The 15,674-nt window shown below is 34.2% G+C and overlaps 1 protein-coding gene across 3 annotated transcripts in view; it reads left to right on the top strand.

Annotated features, from left to right (window-relative positions):
* The window catches only part of LOC145261208 (D-glucuronyl C5-epimerase-like), a 366,752-nt gene that overhangs the window by 311,330 nt on the left and 39,748 nt on the right, over positions 1–15,674 (top strand). The gene's annotated exons all lie outside the window — the stretch shown is intronic.

Raw genomic sequence — 15,674 nt, 5'->3', positions numbered from 1 at the left:
GAGGTGTCAAAATTAAATCTAACTCCTCTCCCTCCCACTCTCCCATTTTTACTTCAACTTCCACCCTCAAAAATTGGTTCAAAAGCAGTTTAGCTTTCAACGTCCCTTTGTCTGCAACCAAAGATGTTGTGTTTTTTGTCTATGAGTGATCAGCACAAAATAAATGTTTTTTTTTATTCCTTACATCGTCGCTTCTTTTCACCTTTGCCGCATTTCATGTTTGGCAGTGTCATCTAGTGGTTGACGATTGTCTCGTCCTTCCAACCTAGACAAATAAAATTTGTTGAAAGACACAAGGAGACTTCTGCCAAGTTTTCTTCAAGGTTTTTGTCAGAGAGAATGGAGTCACTAAAAGAGACTAATTAATAACTATTCCCTTCATAACTTAAGTTTTCCAACTTGAAAAATAAGTCATCAATAACATTCACAGAGATTATTATTGTTGGTCCCCCGACAAAGGAGGGATTGGACCTAGTAATTTAATCCCATCTGTCAATTCATACTTTTCTCAATAACTACACCTTGGATTTTTTTTTCTTCAATTTGCACAAACATTAGTCATGGTAAAAGTAAATTTTATCAGAACAGATTTTCTGGGATAACTTTGGTTGCCCCCTCCCCTCTCCCAGGAGGCATTATATAGGGATAAAATTGCCCCCAAGTCATTCATCCAATCATTTATTCGCACTTTTCTCAACAATAACCATGCCTTGTTTGGATTTTTTGAAATTTTGCACGAACATAAGTCATGGTGAAAATAAATTTTTCACTTGTGGAGCGGAACTCCGCATGTTCGTCTTTTTTTTTATTATTATTATTATTATTCTTGGAATCCTTTCAGATGAGGCTTCATAATTTGTGCATTCATTCTTTTTGTGGACTGTTGTGTTCATCTTCATAGTTTTTTTTTTATTTCAACACGTTGCAGCCAACTCATTCTCTGGCCTTCAGGTGATTAACCACGACGGGACAAAAATACTGATGAAGGCCAGAGGATGAGTTGGGCGAAACGTGATGAAACCACAACAATTATAAAGATAAGGATAACAATCCAGCAAAAAAAGAATGAATGTACAAAAGAGATTACCTGCATTATTGGGCCTTGTCTCATCCGTGTGGCTTCCAAAGTGAGATTTAAACGTCTTTGTTTGTCTTGCTCTAAAACATGCCGTCATGTTATCCTTGGACTATGTTGTGTCTTGCAAGTTTGACCTCTTCTTACCAATCTGTTGTTTAACCATGAGAACGGTTCTGTTTTACAGATCTGAGTTATCCTAACATGTACTGAGGTGACTCTTGTCAAAATTCACACTAGCTAACTTAATCGCTACTTACTGGCATAGGGTCTCAAACATGTAACAACGTCTACTGTAAAAATCCATGCTTCTCAATTTTTACTCCCTATTGCAATCGGCTGAAAATAATGCTACCTTGGATCCATTTTAATAAACACGATTACAACTCTTGGCTCTGACTTTGTTATTGATTGCTGATCAACTACTCACCTCGTCATTTCATCCCCATATTCAGTTAAACGTCTATTTTAAAATGCTGGTATGTCGTTTCTGATTTTTTTTTTAGATGAGGATTAGTTATTTGAATTATTTGGATTCGTCGGACTACTGTTCTCATCTTGAGTGTCATTTTCTCAACGTTTCAGTCGATGTAACCTCCGACCTTCTTCCCGGTGCTACCAGATCAGGCTGTCTGAAGATATTGGCTTCCTGAGACGAAATGTACCTAACATTGATGCTTTTTGTTTTTCCACTTCTTTCTGCAAAACCAAAAACAACCCTCCCCTCTCTCTCCTCCTTTCAATTTCTCTTTTCTCTTTCTATCTTCCCCCACTTCCTGACTGATTTTCTAACTTAAAATGTACCAAATTTTAATATTTTTTCTCTCCCATTGCAAAACTCATTCATGTTCTGCAGGGCAAGGAACAAAAACGATAAAATCCACAATAAAACAACTAAACCAAACACAGCAAACTATCGATTGAACATACAAAAATCTTGAATAAAAACCTTCTACAAAATAACTGGATGCAACATGAATACTATTTTCAAAATAACTGAATTTGGCATTAAATAACCTGAAAATGCCATAAAACAAAACAACCAAATCGACCATCTTCCGGTGTATCATGCCGAACTTGGGAATCTTTCTCTCAAACTCGGTATTGGAATTGGGATGAAATTTCAAATTGAACCCTTTATTTACTTCACGGGGATAGTATGCTGTCGCTCCATTAATCCGCAATTGTATTTTTTGATTACTCATGCTGAGACTTGAACCTTCAACACTTTTTACAATTGATTTTTTCCAAGTATTCTAATCACTCTGCCATGGGTCCTTGTGAACTACTTTATTTTCAGAAGCCCAGAGAAATCACAATCACACCGATTAGGTTTCAAAAAAAAAAAAAAAATGAACGATGATTGGTCCTGGGTAAGACATAAAACTGCATCAATTTTTTTTTTTTTTTTTTTTTTTTTACCTAACAACTAAAAAAAATAGGAAAAATAAAGAATAATAAAAAAACAATATTCTATGAATAAAAAAAATAAAGTTGAAAAAATATTTTTCCAATTTTGTCAATATTGTAAACATTCTATAAAACAAGCACATATTTTTTATGACTTTTGAGATGACACTAGCTAAAAAAAAAAAAAACAGCTGATGTAAAATGCTGAAAAAAATTCAGATTAGAAGTTTGAAAGTAAAAAAAAAAAAAAAAAAAAAAGTGTTAGATCTTACTCGACTAAAATTATTTTCTGCGGGTCCATTGGCATCATTTCCTCCCCAATAACAAACAATTTCCCAGGTGGAATATGCAAGACTGATTTAATTATAAAAAAAAAAAAAATTATCTTCAAAAGAGAAATTTACTAAAACTGAATAAATATATTAAAAATAATTTTTTTTTTCCTTACAATAAAATAAAGTGCAAAAACCATATTTAATATTTTTGGTACTGCCTACCATCATTGCAAACTAAAAATAAAATTTTGTTTAGGTTAGAGTACCCCCCCCCTCGAAAAACAAAAAAAAAAAACAAATCAGCTTTTTTCGTATTGTGTAGATTGTTATCACTCGATCTCTTTTAAAAAAATGTTGCTGGTTCATCCATATTAGTTCAGTTGGCTATGTCTGTCAGGCGTTTTTTTTTTATGGAAATCGCTCCAGACAAGTCATGAATCCACTTAATATAAGGAGCTAAAATAAATCCTACTTCAGGGTCAAAAACTAACGATACGTGTCAGATGGATAAGATTCTGATCCACAAAACAATTATTCTTTTGTAATTTTCAGAACGTCTTTTTCTTTTAGTCCAGAGTTTTGACAGAATCTATAATAATGGATCTTTGACACAATCATGAGCTTGATCCGAATGCAGCCTCTTTTTTTTGAGACTGTAAGCCATCTAGCCATCTCCTCCAATTTGCTCTCAGTTGCTTCCCTGTAACTTTAAATTTAAATGCAAGCTTCAAAACGGTGCTGTCATTGGTTTTTAACACGTACCCCAAACCTCTCACCTGTAATTCCCTCATTTTGCCCTTGATTGGCACAATGCCACAGTCGCTTTGGATATCATCCGTAATCATTAGACATGATTGGATACTGTAATTAAATAGTGAACATTTATCAAAGCAAAATGTTCATTCAAGGATGAGGGTTAATGAGATAGATGTATTGTCAGTTATATAATAAAGAATATGATGAGAGATTTTTTTAATGGAAATCGCCCCAGACAAAGCATTAAGCTACTTGATGTAAGAAACTTAAAAAATAAAATACTACCTTAAGATCAAAACTTAGCCAATAATAAGATGGATAGATACCGACCCAGAAAATCTTCTGAACAAGATGAGTATAACTTAAGAGGATGGTGTATGACAGCTATTCGATTTGAAGACAACAATGTTGCATGCCACAATCCAAGAGAGTTCATCCATCAAGTAATAGATTCAGACACACTTGCAAGTTATCGAAGACGCTTAGGAGGCCAGCTGAAAACGTAGCTACACATCCTCAAAGCTGCAAGATTTTGCTGCTGGTCCTGGGACTGGTTGCCCATCTCTATCTTGACTGCTGTCAATCGTAGAGCATGGTCTGTGTTCGTCCAGGATGCTGTATGTTCTAAAAGAGGTCCCTGCTCAACTCATTCGGGATAAATGTTGCCTCAAGTATAAATAAAGGTGTAGTGTTCATTTCTTTATTTGTTAATGAAACGGATTGACAACTTGAGGTTGTCGAGTTCGAATCCTGTTTCTTCCACAGAAACACTTTCACTTAGGGATGTTAGCAACCTTCACGCGGTCCCTCCTGTACGTACCCAATGTCTTTCTAGAAATAATTCTAACTAGAAAGATATCGGAGAAATGAATGCCAACAATAATCATCTGTTATTTAATTATTGGAATTCTTTTGAGTAATTTGTATATTTATTTGCTGACTGTTATCCTCATCTTTATAGTTGTTGTCTCATGACCTTTCGGCCAACTCATCCTCTGGCCTTCACAGACAATCGCAACAGGATAGGAAAACTTAATCTTTTAACTATACCCTCAATAATTACTACCTTCCATGGTTGTTGGTCCTGGATATGACCTTAAACTATATCCGATGGTGAGACCCCAGCTTGCGGGCTTTGGGGAGTGTGGAGCCACCCTTTAATTGCCATTACTCCCAGGTCCACTCTGACCCGAAGTGGTAGTACCTGTTAGGGTCCCAACTAAGGGTTAATTAGAAACTGACTTGCAAAAAACAAATATATTCTATTAAAAAAATTGTTCTTCAAAATCACCGAATTCGGCATTAAATAACCTGAAAAGGGTTGATATGCCGTAAAACAAAAGCAACCAACCAACCAATCCATAGTTGTTGTCTTGTCATGTTTTGGACAACTTATCCTCTGGCTGGCTTCGGGTAGGAGTCAACGTCTCTATCCAATGCACCACGGGCTCTGTAGGGTGATCATAGTTGAATTTTCTTTTTTTTTTGTTGTCTTATAAATCTAAGTTTAATCAGAGGATTAGTTGGCCAAAACGTTGTGAGACGACAACAACTATGGAAGGCAGTAATTGCTGAGAATACAGTTAAGAGACTTGGCATTCTTATTTTGTTGCGATTAACCACTTGACGAAGGCCAGATGAATAGTTGGCCGAAACGTCGTGAAACAACAACTATGAAGATGAGGATAACAGTTCACAAATAAATAAATAAATAAATAAATATGCAAATTACTCATTTCAAAGGATTCCAATAAAAAAAGTGTTTCCTACTATTATTCAGTCTACAAGACGAAAGGTTGTATTGTATTCTTTCTTTCTGAAAGGAATATTTTATTTTTTAACTAAAAATAATTCACAAATGCTTTGTGAAATTTAATTAATTTTTATTTTGCTTTTATTTTTTGGAAGTCTCAAATTCAGTTCAATATCTTCCAATGACTGTTTGCCACGAGTGTCAAAGTTCACTTGAGTTCTAGGTTTTCACATTTTCAGCAAACAAATCGATCTTTGAGTAAACAATTGGTTATTTATGTCAACAATTTTGTTTTCTCGGATAATATCGTTTTTGTTTTTTAATTTTTTTTTGTTTTTGTTGTTTTTTGTGTGTGTCTAAGCATGTCCGTAAGGGGCTATGTTTGTCAGGCGGTTTTTTTTTATGGAAATCGCTCCAGACAAGTCATGAATCCACTTAATATAAGGAGCTAAAATAAATCCTACTTCAGGGCCAAAAACTAACGATACGTGTCAGATGGATAAGATTCTGATCCACAAAACAATTATTCTTTTGCAATTTTCAGAACGTCTTTTTCTTTTAGTCCAGAGTTTTGACAGAATCTATAATAATGGATCTTTGGCACAATCATGAGCTTGATCCGAATGCAGCCTCTCTTTTTTTGAGACTGTAAGCCATCTAGCCATCTCCTCCAATTTGCTCTCAGTTGCTTCCCTGTAACTTTAAATTTAAATGCAAGCTTCAAAACGGTGCTGTCATTGGTTTTTAACACATACCCCAAACCTATTACCTGTAATTCCCTCATTTTGCCCTTGATTGGCACAATGCCACAGTCGCTTCGGATATCATCCGTAATCATTAGACATGATTGGATACTGTAATTAAATAGTGAACATTTATCAAAGCAAAATGTCCATTCAAGGATGAGGGTTAATGAGATAGATTGTCAGTTATATAATAAAGAATATAATGAGAGATTTTTTTAATGGAAATCGCCCCAGACAAAGCATTAAGCTACTTGATGTAAGAAACTTAAAAAATAAAATACTACCTTAAGATCAAAACTTAGCCAATAATAAGATGGATAGATACCGACCCAGAAAACAGCAGTCCTTCTGAACGAAATGAGTATAACTTAAGAGGATGGTGTATGACAGCTATTCGATTTGAAGACGACCATGTTGTCTCTGCAGGGAAGCTTGATGGCGCTTCCCATGTTCTCCACTCGCTCTGGAATTGCTTGTCATACCAATTATTTTTGAGATATTTTCATGATGAACAACTTTATTAAAGAATTGAAAATTATTAATTGAATAAATAGTTTTCTTACATGTTGGGGTTGTTAATGATATGTGCTAGTGTTAGATTTGAAGACAACCGTGCCGTAATCTGCATAGAAGCAGTCCCATGGTAATGTGTTCCACGAAAGGGCTGTTCTTTGAATTGGTAATTTCGTTTGGAGGATGAATGAAAACTTCTTTTCAACCGTGCTAGGAGGAAGAATATTTGCTGTGAATGTCATTTGTTTTTTAATGGAAATCGCTCCAGACAAAACATGAAGCTACTTGGTGTAAGAAACTTAAAAAAAAATAGAGTACTACCTTAAGATCAAAACTTAGCCTATAATAAGACGGATAGATAACGACCCAGAAAACAGCAGTCCTTCTCCTTTTGTACGAAACATCGCTCTTGAAATGTGAGGACTAATGGACAAAGTAAGGGGCGCAAGAGTTACGAAGTTGGCGAAAGTATACCCAAGGTCCACTTTCTACTCTCTTTGTTAGGTGGAACTAGAGATTGGAACTCTGTCAAGCAGATTCCATGGAAATAGAATTTTTCTCAAGTTTAAAATTTTATTTCATAAGAAAAATAAAAGAAAAACGTTGTTTCATATTTGAATTAGAAAGTAAAAAGCCAAATAACGATGTTATATTTTTTTTTCTCTAAATAAATAATCTGTAATATAAATCTCACCTGTCTGTTTAAATGTATGTATGTGTGTATGTCTGCCTAAAACTTTCGACAGAGGTGACGGATTTTCACAAGATCAGTATTGTTTTGAAGCCCGACCCTTTGGACGACAAATGTGAAAGAAATTGGCCAAAAGCATTAATTCCTTCACCATCAACTGGGCACTTTTCAATAGGGAAGGGGTAACTTTTTTCGACAATATTTTCGGAAGTCATCGCCTTTTTTAGATTGTCTAGCCTTAATTTAAACCTATGTCACTTCCGATTTGGCGATGCGCGCAACAACTAACACGTCCCTTTTTTTTTTTTTTTTTTTTTCACATTCTTTTCCACCTTCGCGTCACGGGTTCGAGCCTGCCTACTACAACTTTTTTTTTTTTTGCTTAACACACACCTATTAACACCCGGGCAACACCAGGCACCCAGGCTAGTTGTCGAATGATAAAAATGTCTTCATCAGGTTATGAGATTATTGCTTCACGAGGGAAGAAGGGAACAAAAAAAAAAACTCATCACACGCAGCAGCACGGTCCCAAACAATTCCCTCCACGCGACCCGACACAATTCTGAGCAACTCCGTCAATTCGAACCTGAACATCTCCATTGATTCGACACAACATGATCCTGAACACCTCCAACGATTTGACATGATCCCGAACGCAATGACACAACACCAGAGCAATCTTTTCTGAATGACTCTGCCATCGGCTTTTTATAGACCTTGGATGAACTAATATTCGCTGCAGGTATGCTCGACATAGACATCGGCATACAATTCTTGAATGCGTCTGCACATGCTTTTGTTAATCATCTTTTCTGTTGGCGGTATAAATCCTTTGTGAATAAAGTTCCATTGAGATGTTGTTCACGGTTGGTTTTAAATGTCCTGCCTTGTGCCATGCATGGTTGCATGTTTTTTTTTTTTTTTTTTTTTTTTTTTTTTACAAAGGCATCACCACATTATCAAGGCCCAGAGGCCACTCAAGGATAAGGGTTAAAGAGTGTACAGTAGAAATTGGACAATAAGAGATTTAATAGCGCTGGGAAAAAAATTAATTGATTAATACATGGATAACACACAACACGCAGCCATGCATGGTACAAAACATGACATTTAAAACAAACCGTGAACAACATTTCAACGGAGTTTTATTCACAAGGGATTTATATCTCCGACAGAAAAAGCTATCCACAAGGGATTTAGATCTGACAGAAAAGCTAAAAAAAATATTCATAACCTGATGAAGACTTTTTATAAGTTGAAAATTTGTTTATTCTTTAAGATAACTAGTTTATTTTAGTGAAGAAAAAATCTATTATTTGGCTTTCTAATATATATATATTGTGTATTTAGGCAGCATGTTTTCATTTAGACATACTTTGTTGAACAGCAGCACAGTGTTTTTGCTTAATCGTCTTTTTTTGTAATTTCTCCATTTTTCGCATGTTCGTTCTCATATCTTAGTCGAATTTGTGTAAGAAAGTTCCATAGAGGTTTTCGTCCATCTTTTTTTTTTTTTGCAAGTACTTTTAACTGATTTTCTTCAGTCGTCTTCAGTTAGATTTTGATTACTGTTTCCTTTAAAATCTGGATGCTTTTATATGCTTCAGTTAAAATTACATTTTAATCACTTAAAATAGTCAAGTTTCTTGGGTATAAAAATGTTTTAACGTGTTAAGAACGTGGCTAAAATAAAGATACAATGATTTAAAAGTGTGATTTACAAAATGGTATGGAAGTTAGTTTTTTTTTTTTTAATTTATAAATTTACATTACAATATATATATATATATATATGTGTGTGTTACTATATGTGTGCGCGCACACACACATATCATTTTGACTATAATGCTCTCTATCTAGGGTTGAGCATAATGGGAAGTGATATACAAATTACCATTAGGGTATTAAGCGATGCTCTTTGTGTAAACAAATTGAGCTTGGGTATTTGGACAATGTCAAAACATTGTTAATTCACTAACTGCATAGATGCAACTGAATAGCGCAATGGTTAAAAGCTCCGACTGTTGTTTGCGCAGTCAGGTTACGACCCTAGCTTGATGTAGTTGCTTGTCTAGCCACACTGATAAGCTGTAAAACAGCGAAACAGTACTGTATGTGGATGAATATATATATATATATATATATATATAAATTTGGTGACTTTACTTGAAAATTCAAAGATGACGTACTCAAATGAAAAACGTTATTGCAACCTCTCTACCAATTTTCAGATTTTGTAATCGTACCCATACGCCTTTATTTTCTTTTAAAGTTAATAAGTTTTTTTTTCTTCTGATGAGTTAAGGGTGTGATGCATTCAATAATTGGCATAAAAATTACATGAATTATTTTGCGCTACGAAGCAGGTGCTGTCAAAAAATTGTACATGTCAATTTATTTAAAGAAATAAAAAGCAAGATGGACAACATCTTTGGACTATAGATTTTTGTCATTTATTTGCTATATGCTTTGTAAGTACATCAACTTCATAAATTAAAAGATTGGTCTAATAAAAGGTGAAATCTAATTGAATAAACATATTTCCACAAATATATATATTTATATTTATTCAGGTTTGAGATGTTAAAAAGTTGGGACTAATGAAAACAACGAGGTTAGATAGTGCTCAATAAAAAGGGAGCAAAATATTTTTTTTTTATTTGAGGGTAAACAGTTACATATGGTCGCTACAATAAGATGGCTGATTGTAGCAACCATATATAACTGTTTACCCTCAAATAAAAATATATATATATATATATATATATATATATATATATATATTATTTGGCTTTCAATTCTATTGAAAATATTCTATAACATAATTCAAAATTCTATACAGTTTTTTTTTTGTCTCTTGTTCTTGCTGTTGTCATCCACCATCTTTGATAGTCTCCACATGCAATTTGGCTTTCTGGATCCGTGAAACTTACCAATGAAAGGCATTTGAATGGAACTCGTTTGGTTGCAATGAGATGAGTAAATATTACAGAACTTGTTTGAAGGAAACAAAAAAAAAAATAATAAACAAGTTGTCATTTCAGTTATCAAACAAGAAAGGGGAACGAGTTTGATGCACATGTTGCCGTTACAACGATGAGCCAAAAATAGGCAGAAAAGAAGTGGATTTGTGAGTCACACCTTTTAAATTGCTAAACCAACTAAGTATCGATCACTATGTGGTGACATGATCTTGGACTCTATGCATTAGAAAAAAAAAAAAATTTTTTTTCGTTTCACTTTTTGTACAAAAAATTACCCGTTTCTATCTAGAGGAAATGAAGAATGTATAATGTTTATTCCTTAGATGTGCCATTTTTATTGTTTATTTTTTTATTTTTATTTTTTTTTTCTCAACAACAAGAATGCCTGCCAGACGTATGATGCTACTAGATCGGGCTGTCTGAAGATACTGGCTTTTTGACCTAAAATGCACTAAACATTGATGTTATTGTTTTTTTTTCTTCCCTTATGCCAAACTAAATCATGTTCACTTAAGTCAAAAACAATTTTAAAAAGAAAAAACAATTTTCCTCTACAAAACAACCAAACCAAACACCATGAATAAATATTTGAAGATTTAAACAACTTAAGCATAAAAACTTTTTTTTTTAAATCCTTTAAAACAAATTACTCAAAAATGATTGATATTAAAATTTATTTTTTATTGCTATTTTACCCCAAATATGGCACAGTGTCACTTTGATATAGGGGAACATAATTTGCAGGGATACTTTGTAGAAAGTTTAGCAGCAAGATGTCTGTTTATATCAACACTTGAACTTCTGCATGTCAGGAAAACAAATCCAGGAAGGAATTTCGAAGTCTGGCAGTTTGAGCAAAGAAAACTTAGAGTTGAAGGCTTTCCGGCATCTAGGGATCTCTACTGTGTAGGGGTGGGATTTTGTTGTTTGTCGGGGTTATTTATATTGACGAGGTACAAGGGCTTGGAGTTTGTCAGAGCAGCTTCAATTAAAATACTTGAAAAATAGACACAGATGCAACATTTCATTGACGGGACAGGGGTTGAAGTTTGGTTGAACCCTGTCTGGGAGAGAAAGGCTAGTAGCAGGTATTATAAAACAACACGTTTAAAATATAAAAAACTTGAAGCATAAAACTTTTTCCAAAATTACTGGATTCAGCATTAAATAACTCAAAAAGGATTGATATGCCGTAAAATAAAACAATCATATCAAAAGCATTACACACCACCAAAAATGCTCTTTCAACTTGAGGCCTAACAAAATGACTGACCAATAGACAGAACATTCTTTTGAAAATGCTTGGACACATCTATAATAAGATGCATCCATTCAATCTGCATGTTCAGCCATGGAAATATTATTCAAAAATTAAGTGTGACAGACCAACCAACGAACAGATCCGTTCATGAAACTTTGAGATTTTTTTTTCTTTTTCTTTCTTTTCTTTTTTTTTTCTTTTTTTTTCTTTTTTCTTTTCTTTCTTTTTTTCTTTTGTTCTTTTTTCTTTTCTTTTTTTTCTTTTTTTTTTTTAGATTCCCAAATAAGATACAGCCGTTCCGTTTTCGCATGTTGTGTTGAAAATGCTATTTCTAACTAAAGCGTGACAGACAAAAGGATGCGTTGAAGCATGTGAGAATTTATCTCTGATATCAATATTTGGTCGATAAATTGAAAAGTATTTTTAGCCCCAAAGTTTAACTTTCTATTCGTATGTATACAATCTGATCCGTTGGAAAATGTTATCTTATGTAAATACGTTGATCTATAATGTTTTATCTTTTTTTTTTCGATTTGTTCAGTATTTGTGCTATGTTATATCCGTATATTTTTTTTTCTTGGAAGGTCACTACTTATATGGCCTGGAGGCCATTCTAGGATAAGGATTAAATTTTAGGTAGAGTGAGACAATATGATCAGTTATGGCGGAACTTGGTTAGGGCTAGATTATTTAAAAGGAGGGTTCACTGTGAATTTAAGATCATCCTCATAACGTATGAATCCAAAAATTTTATTGTTGGCATTAGTTTTCCAAATATTTTCCTAGAAAAACATTGAGTACTTACAGGAGGGATAACTTAAAGTGAAAATGAGTTTTTGTGGAACGAAATGGATTCAAACTTGCGACATCTAGGTTATCAGTCTGTGCCGTTAAGCACTGAACCATTCAAATCTCCCAGATTTGAGGTCCTGGATATGACCTTAAACTATATCCAGTGGTGAGGCCCCAGCTTGTGGGCTTTGGGGAGTGTGGAGCCACCCTTTAATTAACATTGCTCCCAGGTCCACTCTGACCCGGAGTGGTAGTACCTGTTAGGGTCCCAACTATGGGTTAAATAGAAACCGACGTGAAAACAACAAATATATTCTATTAAAAAAATTTTTCTTCAAAATCTTTGGATTCGGCATTAAATAACCCGAAAAGGGTTGATATGCCGTAAAACAAAAACAACCAACAACCAACCCAGATTTGAAGACAACTATGTTATGTTTCTGAATTTTTTAAATGATGATTGATTATTCGTATTATTCGGATTCATCGGACTACTGTTCTCATCTTGAGTGTGATTTTCACAACGTTTTGGTCGATATAACCTCCGACCTTCTTCAGGTGTATCTTGTTGAACTCAGGAATGTTTCTGTCAAACTCGGGAATTTGGACGAAATTTTGAGTAGAACCCTTTATTTACTCCACGGGGGTAGCGTGCGCTTATTTTTTAACAGCCATGACTTGATAGAGGTCCTAAATAATTCGCAATTGTATTTTTCAATCGCCCTTTAACGTTCAGGAGGATATCACTTTCACAATTGATTTTTCCAAGTACTCTAACTACTGCGCCACGGGTTCTTCCACTCAAAATTCTATCCAAATTTGCGAGTTCGACAAATATTCCCAAATTCGACAAGATACACCTGAAGAAGGTCGGAGGTTATATTGAGCAAAACGTTGTGAAAATCACGCTCAAGAAGAGAGCAGTAGTCCAATAAATCCAAATACGAATAACCATGTTATAGTCAGCTGGAAGCAGACACATTGTACTTCGTTCCACAGACGGACAGTTCTAGGAAAGAAACTCTGCTCATGGAATTTCCATACAGACGAGAATGTGTTATAAAATAAAGCAGATGTGGGGAAGCATATTTGTTCGACTCCTGCTCTCGTGAGTAAGAGTCTAATATCGGACTAGCTCCTCACATGAGTTTGTTTTAAGTGCATTGTGCAGTGTAAAAACTAGCAGGGGTACCCTTGCCCGGTATTAAACATAACCTTTAAAATTCCTTTTAAAAAAAATGAAGTAAAAAGAAAAAAAGAAAAACAGAAAGAAGCTGAGACATCTGCATGCAAATATTTATTTTCTAAATTTGTTGAGTATATAGGTTGGGAAGTGTACTCTCTCACACATTTTCACTTTTATAGATCCCCACTCCTCACTGAGCAAGATTATAAAGGCATTCAATGTGTTGTGATAGAGACCTGCCTAGTTGCAAGTTGGTAGTATTTACCTCCCTCTCATGGCAGGAAGATGTGACACAAGGGTTGGAAAGTGGGATTGAAGAGCTAGCACCTGAGAGGAGGAGCTCTCTGGCTTGCAAAAAATTTCTTGGCAGTCCTGTCTATATTTTCCTGTAGATGCGCCTCGGCAATTAGCAATAAACTAAGCTTTTCAAAGAGAAGGTAAAACCTGGGTGAGTGGACCTCCTAGAATTGTACAGGACTAGCATAGACTGTTAATTTTCGTGCCAAGAGGAAAAAATTTCCTGGCTGTTGCAAGATAGATGCATATTTTTACTAGCAGGGAGACCCAACATTGCCCGGGATTGAATGATGATCAATGAATATTTCACACTCCCATATTTTTATTGTCATCAAAATCTTTTAAATCATTTTTTTTTTTTTTTTTCAATCAAATCGATTGATTGCCTGCTCTAGTTGGGGACCTATGGGGTGCACTGGGAGGAATCTTCACATCGATCCCTTTAGTGACTTGGTCCACAATACATTGTAGTCTACATTGCACTGTAGAGAACCTACTGTTGATTTTATAAAATTATTTCTTTATATATATGATGGCTTGAATGAAAACGTAAAAGTCAAGTATCATGCTAAAATTGTGCTCTAAACAGAAACCTCCATTTCGAACACACCTGTCATATCAATGAAATTACTGTTGATTTTATATGCCTGGCTTTACTGCTTGTGCTTGAATTTAAGTTTAAAATACAAAAGTCAAGTATCATGGTGCAATTGTGCTTTAAACAGAAACATTCTCAATAGAGATTATGAATAGTCTTAGCATTCATGGAGATAGAAACCTATGTTCCTAATTGAACCTATGTATGTAAATGCTTTGGTTCTATGACTTTTATTATATTTTTTATTTCTTGATGTTTTTTAGCTTTTGCTTCTGATGAGTTACATTCTTGAAAAAAAAAAAAAAACAGGATATATAACTCTGTTTCGTTTGCTGTCTAAATGTTAATGAAACATTAAGTCAATAAATGCTCTTCTCAGAAATGAATAAAGACTTGGTTACTGGCATTTAACCTTTTATTAATTCACTAGTAGGTCACCCGGCATTGCCTCGTGATAAAATACGCTTAAATATATTTTAATTCATGCATATTTTGTATTTAATATTATAGAGCCAATTCTCTATTGATTATTATATTGTACCTAATGTATAGTAGTGATCTCCAAAGTAAAAAAAAAAAAAAAAAAAGTTTTAATTAGTGCAGAAAAACAAAAAAAAAAAAAGAAAACCATTATATTAGACTTACGCCAGGCCAAGGTCAATTTTTTAAATTTTGATCCCTTAAAACCTGTTTTGCCAGCTAAAACCAAACTGAAAGTCTAATGCAACTCTTTTGACTAAATATTCAGAGAGGTTTGGTTAGGGCTTTTCTCAAACACACCGACAAAGTCGATTTAAAAGTTAGAATGTGTGAGGACACTTGTCAACCTATACACTCAACAAATTTTTGTATTTTTGATATAGAAGATATTCAGACTTGTGAAAAACATTTCAATTTGTTTTCTATTGGTAAAAAGGACTGCTAAGGGGTCAAAATTAGCAAATTCGTATGTGGGGTTGTCGGATTTTTATCCGTTTGTCAACTGTTTCACGGCTGCACATGTGTGATCCAGAAACATGGCAGCTTTTTATGTTAATAGTATTTTTTAAAAATATTTGGTAAATGACGTGTCAAGCTGGTCTCATGGTTATTGTACTTGACTCAATGTCTTTAGGTTTTGGTTTCGATCTCGGATCACACTTTGTTTTTTTTGTACTAGAAAAAAAACATAATACTCGCATGTACATGTCTCAGTTTCTGTGTTAATTAAAATATAATATTTATGCATATTTTACGACTGGGCAACAGCAGGCAGTCTGCTAGTATATATATATATATATATATATATATATATATATATATATATATATATTCCCGTGTGCTAGAATGTTTTC

The sequence above is a fragment of the Euprymna scolopes genome, chromosome 37 (assembly GCF_053919585.1).
Source record: "Euprymna scolopes isolate OS-2025 chromosome 37, ASM5391958v1, whole genome shotgun sequence".
NCBI classification, from domain to species: Eukaryota; Metazoa; Mollusca; class Cephalopoda; order Sepiida; family Sepiolidae; genus Euprymna; species Euprymna scolopes.
Note: the sequence above shows the minus strand (reverse complement) of the source record. Positions and strands in the feature narration are given on the sequence as shown.